This window comes from Macrobrachium nipponense, chromosome 35, assembly GCF_015104395.2.
Source record: "Macrobrachium nipponense isolate FS-2020 chromosome 35, ASM1510439v2, whole genome shotgun sequence".
Classification (NCBI taxonomy): Eukaryota; Metazoa; Arthropoda; class Malacostraca; order Decapoda; family Palaemonidae; genus Macrobrachium; species Macrobrachium nipponense.
In genome coordinates, this window is record NC_061096.1 from 20,478,726 (window position 1) to 20,491,774 (window position 13,049).

Below are 13,049 nucleotides of genomic sequence, written 5' to 3' on the forward strand. Positions count from 1 at the left end.
AAAGACCGAACATCTTCCGTCCCAAACAGGCTCATTATCAGGCAAATGCTGATACATACGTAGGTAAGTATTATGATATACGTGAAAATTATATCTCTATAAAACATACTGATAAATCACTATATCATATTTCTCTCCCTCAAAAAAGAAAGAAAGAAAAAAACTACGATGACTGTCATTCAGTCCATTGGAATTAGCAACAAAAATGCGTCTTCAGTTAAAGGAAACTCTTCGATTATCGACTCGACAACGATCGTAAAAATGCGAGGACCGCTTTTTATGGCAGCGAGGTTGAAGTGATAAAAGATCCACAAAAATGAAAAGATAAAGAAATTATATTTATCTGGTTCTTTTACGTTAAGGTTTGTTACCTTCTGGTGATGCAGAGTTGCCATTTAGAGATTAAATAAAGTAATTAGGAAAAGTGGTGTTTACTGAGAAATGTCAACACATTTAAAATATAAATAAAATACTGCTAAGGAAAAGTGAGATAGAATTAGCACCCATTTCTTTGAGGAATAATTACTAGAATATAAGTAATGTAATTTACGAATTGATTCAGTTTTAAGGCCATTTATAACTCTGTCTTAAGAATTCACCGTTGTTACTACTTGTGAATCCTAGATAATTCAGCGTGACGTACGACGAGTCGAGTCTTCCCAACAGAAGTTTTCATCTTCCTAATGAAGTTCGTATTTACTCTATGAAAATTTTTGATCGTTATGTTTTTTCTTAAGACATTGTGTGATGTTTCTCTTTCAAATGTTTTGTTTGAACGCAGAAGACTATCGGAGTTCGAAACTACGAAAATGGACAGCATCCAGTGCTACTTGAGCTGTTTATCTGTAAATTAAAAGTACAACTAGTATAAGAGAGAGAGAGAGAGAGAGAGAGAGAGAGAGAGAGAGAGAGAGAGAGAGAGAGAGGCGAACAAGGAACATGAAAATCTGAAGCTTTATTATGGAGGTGAAGCAGTTCATTGTGAAAAAAACTCTTATCCGAAAACGTTAAAGGCACCATGATTAGAGAAGGTGACTGTTTTGTTGGCATCAACGAGAACACAATTAACCTTGCTAAGAGGCTAAGAGGTAAGTGGAGGTGGCTGCATTTGACCTTAAAATGCAGATTGGCAAGGTCTGACTGACACCAATTGACAGTGGATTAATATTCTAGAATTTGTGGGAGGAATTGACCGAGTCTTTCCATAGGTAAGCTTAAATACAAATCCCAGTTGCTTTTCTGTTACATAAGAGAAAATGGTACTAGTCAGTGTTATGTGTTGCGTGTGTGGGTGTTGCTGCAAGACAGGCAACACACATTCTCAGTAATTAGTCTAAAAACTGCATTTCCTGAACGATAGAACAGTTTTAACATTATGTATTATTTGAAATATTTGCTTTGACCCCGGCGAAAAAAACTGAGTATTGTCTATTGTCTGCAAAATGTGTTCGTTTGATTTACGTCAAAGTTTTTCCTAAATTTGGCTCTATTTGATCGGATCTGCGTAAATGGACTACAAAGACTACGAATACAACGATGATGAGGAAAAGCAATTATTATAACTGTCTCTGAATTAAACACACCAGCAAATATCTGGCATCAGATCCAGTCGTGATTTATCTTTTATTCTAGAAGTCATAAAAACAGCTATTTCTTTATGGCGTCATCCATGAACAGATGAATTTGATTTCCGCTTCCTTTACAACTTATTATGGAACGATTTTTACGAAAGATGAAAGTATATTATCAAACACTGACTAGTACAATTTTCTCTTAATTAGAAGAAAAGATACTAGGCTTTGCATTTAAGCTTAGTGATAGAAAGACTCGGTCAATTCCTCTCACAAATGTTCAAATATTAATCCACTGTCAATTGGTGTCAGTCAGACCTTGCCAATCTGCATTTTAAGGTCAAATGCAGCCACCTCCACTTACCTCTTATCATCTTAGCAAGGTTAATTGTGTTCTCGTTGATGCCAGCAAAACAGTCACCTTCTCTAATCATGGTGCCTTTAACGTTCTCTGACAGATTTTTTTTTCTTACAACGAACTGCTTCACCGTCATGATAAGGCTTCAGATTTTCATGTTCCTTGATCACCTCTCTCTCTCTCTCTCTCTCTCTCTCTCTCTCTCTCTCTCTCTCTCTCTCTCTCTCATATTAGTTGTTCTTTTTATTTACAGATAAACAGCTCAAAGGGCACTGGATGCTGTCCATTTTTGTAGTTTCGAACCCCGGTAATTTTCTGCGTTCAAACAAAACATTTGAAAGAGATACATCTCAGTTCCAAATTACAATAACTATTTTCAGTTAAGACCATTCAGTCGCTCTGATACTCTTCATAATAATATGGCAACTACCGACAAAACAGTCACATGAAGTTACTTGAGTTTGTAATTAACCTCTACCGGACGAAGCGAATGCATGGTAACCACAAGCAATCTTTATTCGTAGTGTAAGACGGTCTGTTCTCATTTTTAAACCTTGTCCTCGCCCCTATTTAGTTCAGTTTAGTTGTGCACCGGGCAAGTCGGGGGTTGCCTTGACATTTCAGTGATTTTCTCTCTATTTTCTTTCTGACTCCCTCACGAGGGACGGGTACACTGCTATAAAACTGAAGGTTAGTCAAAATTACGCTTGATGCATTCATTTGCACATTGCCATCACCAAACATGCGATCTTTTCTGCTTCATAGAAAAAGAAAAATTCTGGCCAATAGTCGTCTTTGTTTAGTACAAACCGCTTTTTTTTTTTTTTTTTTTTTATGTAACCCAGCTATAACTTCCTGAAACTTTCACAATGAGTGGCAGAATGAGAGGGAAGCCATACCACTACAAAAGAAGAAGAAGAAAAAAATTAATTTTTAAGATTTTAACAACGAAGTAAAAGACTAATATGTTAAGGTTATTCTGAGACGTAAAAACCTATTAAAAGAACACCAGTCAGCACGGGGATGGATGAAAATTAAAATTTAACCAGAAATAAATTATTAATCGACAGTGTTCTGGGGGCTAGTGAAAAGGAGTTACAAACGGTGTTATTGGAGATACTATCAATAAATAATTAATTGTTAATATCATCAAGGTTCTTAAACAAAAGGAGTAATTGACATGATTATAAAAGAGTACTTAAAATAAAGCCTTTATTGGCCAGGTTGTCAAGGAATATTAAGTGACAGGTATAAAATGAAGTGTTACTGAAAACAAAACATTACAGAGCAGTCATGAAGAACTCTCTGAAACGAATGATTAACAGCTATTACTCAGAAAAATATATGGACGCTATATGAGTGAGACTCGAGGGCCAAAAAGGCAAATCGGAAGCTCTTCTAGATCGCTAGCTGATGCTGGTCTGAGAACCCATGGCGCCTGGACGTTGAAAGAGAGAGAGAGAGAGAGAGAGAGAGAGAGAGAGAGAGAGAGAGAGAGAGAGAGAGAGAGAGAGAGCAGTTTGCTTTGGGGTCTGACATGAAGCCGCCATGATAGCCAGTCTGCGATTAAGAGGTAACAAACAATGAAAGTAATCACGGAAAAATTCTCCCCGACTGTCTCAATTATCTTATCAACGCATCGTTATTGCACATGTTATCTGAAACTGGAGTTAATTAGAAACTATACGTATTATCCACCATCACTTGGATCTCCCCAGGCAAGACATAATAGTAAGGCTTCCAACTAACCCTCCCTCCGGACCCCAACCCTTAAATCGCGGATCAAAATGAATATCAAAATCGCAATTATTGGAGGCTGAAAGAAAACTAATTTTGGCTCGCTAACGTTTACTCAAAAAGGAGATAAAAACGTTTTCGAAGCAATAAAACTGTGAAAAAATAAATGAAAAAAATCTGATGTATATTTAAGATCATACGAGCAAGATGAAGGAGATAGAATAATTTTAATGTTTCTCTAAAAATGGATTTATATATAATTTTGAACTCCTGATTGTCTGTTTGTCTGTCTCTCTTCCTTTCCTCTCCGTCCAGCATAACTACAAACTAGGTCTTCATCTTTCTAAGGTACGTATAGGTTATCAGGAGGCAAAACGAATAGATGAATTACTGATAATAAAACTGAGCTAACGCATTGCACAAGAAATGTACCAAACATAAATTTCATTCCTTTCAAGGAAGCACTGGAAAATAATTTTTTTTACCTGCATTCATGTAAATTGGAAGATGACGGTAGATATTCAAGTCAAGCATTTATTACACCCAATTTACTCAGTCTCAATACTCGAATAATGCGGTCAAACATCACAATGAAAATTTTTTCTAAATCTTTTAATACAAAAAATCTAAGCAAGATTCAAGCTGCTTTTCATATCACCACTGCAGTTGTAGTGCAATATATAATAACTAGTACAATATCAGCTGCAACTTCTTTCCAAAACTTGGGTCAACTTCTTCATAAAACATGTGACATTTAAACACTCATGGTCCACTTTTTCTTTTATTCTTCGCCTCATGAGGATAAACTAACGTAGCTAACACTCGCTTGATAGAATTCCCTCCTTCTCTAACACTCGCAAACTTCTATGCAGCCATGCCTCCCTGTTTGTTTTAAAGAAAGCAACACGTCACTTTCACTTCTCTCATAGAGCTCCTGATCTCAAAATGACTTTCTAATAAGGGTCTAACATTTCCCTCTGTAGCTTCAGATCCTCTGTCAATGACAAATATTAATCTGGTACGCTAATCTAGAATAAAATTTGTAAAAACCCATATAAGATAGGAACAGGATCCCCTGTATTAACAGACAATATCATGTTCACCAATTTTGAAAGATACAGTAAAACTTGCTTTGAACAACTACCATAGTCAAAAGAAGCTCAAGAAATTTACATTTAATATTAAATCGTCTGCAGTAAAGTGGCTCAATGAAGGAATCAAGTGTTCCATGAAGAATGGAAGAACGCTTTGCAAACATTGAAACTTAGAGTGATATCACTGATAAAGCTTTAAAGGATCAAGAGGAACTGGAATACAGAATGCTAAGAGGGATGTTTGAACAGTGATTGTGCAGCAATTATGGATTAATTTTAGAATCTGGTATACAACCCATGTCCAACAGGTTAGAAAACAAGGAAATAATGTTCCATAAGTAACACAACCTGATGATGAAAGACTAGTAAGGAAAATGCTGGATCTGAGGATAGATTAGAGTAGGTATGTCAATAAATTACAGAAAAGGGAGACAAAGAAGAAAATAAACAGAGACAACCTATTAGAAGGAAAGATAAAGGAAACGAAGAAGTAAGGAATTATGTAAGGTAAGTAGATCAATTATTACAAAAAAACACTTGGGATAATGCAGGTGTTTGTGGTCGGTTGGATTAGATTTAACTGGCTCATAACAGCACGGGCTCTTGTCTAAATACAGCTAGTAAGTATAATAAAATATTAAATGGTAGCATGGTGTGGATCTCTGGAATCGGTCCAGCTCCAGAGACCAGCACGTACTTACTATGAATAATTTATAAATATGACCAGTACTATATAATGAAGAGGACAGTCATGAGCGTATATCTACTCGCAAGGAACTAAATGCAAGAAAGGGGCCAGACAATTGTCCCAGAAACCTTTAAACCCTCCAACAAAAACTTTTAAATTACATTAGACATGCTTGCCTGGGTAGGGGCGGGATGAAAACTTCAGGATGCTATTAATAGAGTAAAAGTTATCTTGAGACCAAACCTTTCCTGTTGACTAAATTAGAATAAGTTGGGTTAAAGGGATTGATAGTAGATTAACAACAAAGCAAAATATCACATGGTAATGTTAGTTACTAGAGGACGCATATAAGGACAAGAGGCTAGGACAAAACACGATATCTGCTAATAACTATAGAATTATTGATTAGCAAGTGACAAGACAAGCTTTTTCGGCTTGTAGAAAATCACTAATATTTGGAAGTAGGACTAAGAATTAAAAAAATAAAAAAACTCCGATTATTTGAGAGATCTTAAGCCTTTAACCTAAATTTTAGTAGTGTGTTTTAGCTGGGTGAATGCAAAGGATCGAGAGAGTCAGGAAGAAGAAGATGAATATCATATCGAGAAAACGACAACAAACACCTACTCTGTTTATCGCCTAGCTGTCAAATTCCCGTTGCCAAAGAGACCTGGCAGAATATCTGCCGCTTGTCAATACACCGCTACCTCTGAATGATTACCATAGCAAAGCAAACAAACTATGTGAGTATATGCTAGTCTTCATTTATATGTTAAAAGACAGGGCAGAGCAAGAAATACTAGTAGTATATGGTAGGTAATTCTTTGTGCTACTCGCCAATCCTATCGTGGTAGCTATACCAGTCAAGATTAGGGCACCCTGGTCAGGTAACCGGTTAAATCAGCCCATTGACGTGGAAACCAGCGACAGGCCTAATTTACTTTTTACCTTACGCTCATAATAACTTGATCAATCGCGTCATTGGAACCTTTATGGGCTAGCTGGGCAGGAAGCTTAGGCGTACTACCTATCATCATCACTTTCAGTTTAATTTTGGAGGCACCATATACTATTCGTCAGTGTTAGGTTAGTTTTCATACACAAATTCTCATGGGGGATAGTACCTTCTGGGTGCACTGTATGCATTACTTAAGGTCCTTGAAGCATATCTTTGGCCCCTATCTGCAACCCCTTTCATTCTTTTTCCAGTACTACCTCCATTCATATTCTCTTTCGTCTGTCTTACTACCTACTCCTAACAGTTGTTTCATAGAGCAACTGCAAGAGTTTCCTCCTGTTACACGGGTAAACCCTTATAACTCTCAATTTCCCTTTCAGTGCTGAATGACCCCATTGGTTGCAGTGCTTGGTTTTTGGCCTAAATTTCATATTCCATTCCATGCTGTTCATACATAACCTCTTCTTTTGTGTCACAGGCTAACAGTTTTAGTTTATATAGCCCAGCTTTCATTTGAAGCCTATTCTTAAATGTCTTATTGGGTAAGCCTCTATTTTTTTCTTACTTCATCGTCTATCTTAATAGCCTTGGTGCTTGTATTAAAGGGTCCTTTTTCCTGTCTTTGTTGCAATGTAGGTCCTTTAATCCATGTTTGCCCTTGCCTCTGTTTACTTGCAAGGAGTTAATACTTTTGAGATATAGTTTGGTACTACGTATAGTCTTTCCAACGTTCTAAGATCGCTAGGGTCGGGGCAGGAAAAGAATATAGTGCTGCCATATCTATTTCCCCTTTTTAATCTCACCTTCAAGGTTAATCCCTTGTTTTTGGCCTTACCTGAGAATGATCATTTACTGTGCATACTTTGTTTTCTAGAGAAACAGCGTTGTGTAAATTTTGGTTGTTCTTAATGAAATTTTCTTTATTGTGTGCTTTATGAAATAATAATCATAGTTCTTATAATGATACCATCGTTTGTTTAATGCATTAACACTTAAATTTTGTGAGGGTGCTTCGGCAGGAATAGCAATTCAAGCCATCTGATTATTGTCCACATTCTATTTTTGCAGTTATTTATTGGTTACATGATTAGATTTTTTCAGTACCTCTGCAGGTTAAATAAACTATTCATCATTTAGGAGAAAAATAATTAACCTTCAATTACACGGCCCCTTGTTTCCGAGAGTGAAGATGCTGGAGGTGGAGATATTTGTTCTACTTTGGCTATCCCTCTGGCTATCCATACTCCAGTGACACTGGTTGCTTGAGGTGACCACCGTTTTTGTTTTTGACTGAGCTAGCCTTTTAAATGGTTGCTGACCATGTGTTAGCAAAATTGAGGTTTGGCAGTGGTGGCCAGAAATTATGCCATATCTCTGTTTTATGAAAATAAATGAGGTATGTATGGAAAATATGTGAAGTCAAATATGTATTGTTTTTACTTTTAAATGTATAATATTTTTTTAATTTCGTATAATTTTTTTTTATTTCATTTCAGCAGGCTCTCTAATAAGACAAAATTTTTAATCATAACAATAAGACGTTTGAGAAGGTAGGAATTCCTTACTTGCCCCACCCTAGCTGTCTTGGAGTGATAGAAAGACTATACTTATTAGCATAATCAAATTTTTTTCCCAATGGTTACATATTTCACTTTTGTTTAAAAAAGTTACCTCTTTTTGGTTTAGATTTGCTTCATCTTTGTATCTCAAGTATGATCTGTGTCCTTTTATGTATGGACCATGGCAAACTGACGTTAGCATGTGCTTACAGTTCTTTAAGTTTTTATCTCTCCGATGTTATGGGCATATAGGTTGTCTGTTATATTGGCCCTGCTCTTGTCCAAATTTCTGGATTTTGAATGATTATATTAAATGATATGTCATAAACATTGCAATACTTATTGGTTACATGTGACTTATCATGTATTTTGATAAAAGAACATTCGGTACAAATGGCCTATGACCATATATATTCCTGTATTGTGTCCAATGTGTGGTGAGCATTTACTTCATCCTTTTTGTTTTAGGTTTACGTGTCTGTATTATAGCAACCATTTTTTGAAGTCATTTTAAACTTTTACCAGTTCTGCCATTTCCTCTTCTGATGTTTGGGGCCTTTACTTTTATGTGTTTAAATGTCTATTTGTTACTTGTCTTCATTATCTTGTGTTTGCAGCTAGTAACTTTGTTGTGCTGGAAAACTCTTGTATGTTCATCTTTTGCTTCCTTAGTACAGCTTATTGGAATTTACACTTATTTCCTTAGAAATAAGTGTAAATTGCTTTCCTTCTGTTCATTAGCTTTTATTCTCCAGTCAGTTACTCTGCAACCTCATCAGCTTTTTCACCGGTTGTTGACGTGCATACTGATTGCATCTGAAAATGATGTAATCCTTTTCATTGTTATCACTTGACGACCATTTATGCTGCTTTATTTGGTTGCATTTGGTACCACTGGTTACAGACTTTGCTGTCTGTCCAGGTTTCTTCTTCTGTGTTAGAAACACAACTACAGTATAGTGACATTATCAACATTATTAGCCACTCACCATTGCTGATACATTTTCAGTATTCTTTTTACTAATATATCTTTGTTCTTTTTCTTTTGACTTTTATTATTATTCCTTGTTCATTATTCTTTCTGACCATAAGGACAGTCATTTTTTCTGTCTGCGAGGAACTTGCTTTCAGCTTGTCTGCTCAAGGCAACACAGAACACTTACATAAATTTCTTGTGAAGAACATGAAGCATATATTTTTTGAAATTCATGGCCTAGCTTGTGGTTTTGTATTTCATTTTACTATTACTGCATGTGTGAACAATTTTTGTTCCTACTGGGATACAAACCTCCGCTTTTCATGTGGAGTTATCCTACTGTGCATGTGCAGGCATCTGTTAACTGACAAAGAAAACAAAAGAATAGCATAGGTAGGCATGGAAATGATGTCCACCCTTTCTCAGCTTGCCTAATCCATTGTTTTTTGGATGTGCTCACATACAGATGGGTGAAATTAAAATTTATAAGCAGATACTGTATAAATAAGACTTTCTTCTAAACCAAGACACTGATGAACACCCACCCCCCAAACCCTTGGCTTGCCCTCCTAGCCTTTGAAATAATAATAATAATAACAACAATAAAATTCACTCCAAGGTGAATCTTTAAAATGCTCCAAATTGTGCACAAATTTCTAAAAATTTCTACCCCCAGCTGATAGGGCTTCCTTCATGCACCACCCCATCCATACCATAAGTTCTAAACCTTTGCTCCCCACAATAAAAATCTGAAATGAAGCCACTGGTTGGATGCACAAATTATAAATCTTTGCTGGGAAATGGTGTTTTTATTATTTTGGAGTTCTTCTAGATGCATTAATTCCAGTTTCTTATCTTTTCAAAATTAGTATATGTATCATTAACACATTAACACTATGGATTTGTCAAATTTTCTCATTACTTAGCCAGTTATGTGGAGCCTTTTATGTTTTTCTTCCACAAGATGTTTGTTTTTAGAATGATTTTATCAGTCTTTTCTTTTCATTTTAGGTAACTAATGACATTTCTAAAATAGTCCTTTAAGAATAATTGCTTAACTGCAGTCTTTCACAAAGTATGCTGTGTATGCAGTTAAAAGTGTCATTTATACAGAAGACTGTATATTTAAGAAAAAATATTTGAGGTGTACATATTCTCAAAACAGCAGTTTCTAAGGAAATAAGTGTCTTTATATGTTATATATATATGTACAGTGCTAAAGTTTTTCCTAGTTTTCTGTTTGATTTAGGTGAATTTGACATTACTTTCCTACAGACATGTTTTGCTAACCCATTATATCCTCTGTGTTTGACAGCAATGGGGATCTCAAAGGGAAACCATAATCTTATTGTTAGGTTTTGGGGAGACCTGAAGCTACCTATTCCTATGGGAGTGGCTACAAAGAGGATGACGAATAAGGTATTTAAGTAAATGGTGTTTTGTGTGATTTATGGTGCCCGAGGTCTTACATAGGTATTTCATGATAATTTAGAGTATCCTAGGATAGGTTAAGAAGATGGTGCAGGCCCCACTAAGCAGGCCATATTGCTTGAAGTTAAGTGAGGGTGCATCCATGTATTTTACTAATTTATGGTTTCTTAACTAAAAAACACTTGCCATAAACATTTTTTATGAAAATTAATGAGGTTTATAATATTCATATAAAAAAACTCACAAAAAGTGTTAGTATATTTATCTTTGATCCCATGCTTTTCTTTAGAACACTTTTTCTATACTCAATTAATGTTAATTGTGATTTGGATTGCTGCTTTAAGATATTTTGTATGGTTACTTTCCTTAAGCTCGAATTCAACAAGACTCTTTCATTATTGCCTTTAGAGCATGCACCTTGTTGAGCATCAGGTTCCATATTCTGTAAAGGTACAATGTCAAAACTTTAGGTATATAGGTGTGTTGTAGTATTGAGGCTGCAGTGATCTCTGTTGAGTGGAAAATAAGTCATTATAATGCCTCAGTTGGAACGAAGTCAATATCTGTTTGTGACATCAACTGTGAATGAAATTATTAATTACAACCACCAGATCAGGCCTGTGAAGTTGCCCTGATTCACCATCCTGCCAGTAACTGACATAAGAAATGTTGAAGCAGTACTGACAACTTTGCCATGGAATCATGGCTGTGTAGATGCCCTCCCAAAAAAATTAGCCGGTCTTTTCTACCCAGTCAGCACTCAGGTCAGTGATCACAGTCATCTTGGTTATTCTGGTTATGAATGTGTTCACTTGGGCTTCTTTGTTTTTGCAAGGGTTGAACTGCATTGGTGGAAAGGAAAAGAAGTCACTCACAGAAACATCACCATGTGGCTAGCAAGAGTCAGTCTTGGCAGAGGACTAGTTAGGACGTGAACAGGTAGGCCAGGCACTTAATGAGGCATGTGAAGAGTGCCCAAGTAGGGGAAGAAAGTGGGAATCAGGCCTAGCTGAAGAAGAATGGGAAGACTGTGCAATGTGGAAAGCAGATGAAGAGCTAATAGGCTGGAAATAGGCAAAACAGACAGAGAACAAGAAGTCTGAACAGCAGGCAAGGTAGAAATGGGCAGGTGGCACAAGTAGCTAGTAGGGTGGGTGCTGATGTTTAACAGGCAAAGAGTGGCAGAATGGTGGCAGTCCAGGCTATGCAGCAGACAAAGCTAAAAGGGTCAAAGTGCACAGGGAGCTGATAGGTTGGGCAGCAGGTAGAATGGCCATAGTGGGAGGGAGGGTTGGTTGAAAAGGTTTAAATATCAACTGGGCAAAGCTATGCTTGAACAGGCTGTAGTGTGACAAATATATGGGTAAATCTGCTCTACCAGACTGGCATTAGTGGATGAAAAATAGGCTCATGTCTTGTGTTGGGGCTGGACTGTTGCTCCGAACAACAAGAAAACATGATACTGGAACCAGGAGTATGTTACTGTTCACTCAGGTGCCCTGGGACTAAAGATTGAATTTTGTCATAGTACTCACTCATAGAGGATCCATAGTTGAAGATTAAGAATGGCGTCTGGCCAGATCCATTCACCAGAAAATAATTGCTGAATGAAGATATTAAGGATGAAGAGACCAACTGCTCACTGACTTTGGGTATGTCACTAACAGGAACAGGACAGCCATTGAACTCTAGGAATAAAAATGTCACAGATTATTGCATCTTGAATAACTGCTTAACTAAGACTTATCTAACTGTAATGTTATAAAACACATCAATCACTCTTCCACAAGTGGTTTAAGCTATCTCTGAAATCATTTATACAATTATGTGAATTGAATCCACCAATGAATGACTTCACTAGTAAACAACATGGAAGAAGATGAGGGTAGGGAGTGAATAGTACAGTGGGCCCCCATATTCGCGTTCTCTGGATTCATGGACTCACATATTCGCTGATTTCTCTGTGGAACATATCCCCCCATTATTCGTGGGAAATTTGCCTATTCGTGATATTTTTCTATTAAAAATATCCACAAATTCCTGGGTTTTTTATCAGTTTCATCACAAAATGCACTTTTATTGTAGTGTCTTACCGAACAATTATAGAGCCGTGATTTCCACGAGCGGCAGGATACTAAATTCAAATTTAGCGCGTCGGCGTCGCCAACACTGGTGGTGATGACGTCATCTCCCTCCACTCGCGGGAGAACCAGTACAACTGCCCAGGTGAAGCCAATTCTTTTCCTGCCGGCGTCCGGTGAACATCGGTGGTCGGTGCGGTTGGATAACTTTGCTTCGCTTTTTTCTTGTGGATTTGATCTTCGGAATTGGTGAAGTACTCTTTTTTGGCGTTGTTGTTATTTTGCTTTTTATTTAGGCGTTGCCATGTCGTATTCTAGTCCGTCGGGAGTTAGGTTTTGCATCTCAGGATGTAAAACTAGATTATCCAAGCTAGAGTATGATTCTCACACTAAATGTGTTAAGTGTAGGGGACAGGTTTGTTCAGCAGATCGAACATGTAACGAGTGTAGTGATTGGACTGATTCTCAATGGAAGTTTTTAGTTCATACTCGGAGAAATTAGCTAAAGACAGAATTAGAAAAAGCAGCGCTTAGGGAAAGTAGACTTAGCTCTGCTTCGTCTTGCGATGCATCTGTTCCTTCTGTTTCTCCTCAAA

The 13,049-nt window shown here is 36.9% G+C and overlaps 1 protein-coding gene across 7 annotated transcripts in view; it reads left to right on the plus strand.

The window, feature by feature from the left end:
• Nucleotides 1-6,032: 6,032 nt before the first annotated feature.
• Nucleotides 6,033-13,049, plus strand: part of LOC135208467 (uncharacterized) — a 39,634-nt gene continuing 32,617 nt past the window's right edge. Inside the window, exons 1-3 of one of the 7 annotated variants that reach the window (XM_064240675.1) lie at nt 6,033-6,191; nt 10,257-10,360; nt 10,984-11,136. The gene's annotated coding sequence lies outside the window, so the exon portion shown is untranslated. The other 6 variants (XM_064240676.1, XM_064240673.1, XM_064240674.1 and 3 more) reach the window with 6 other exon arrangements.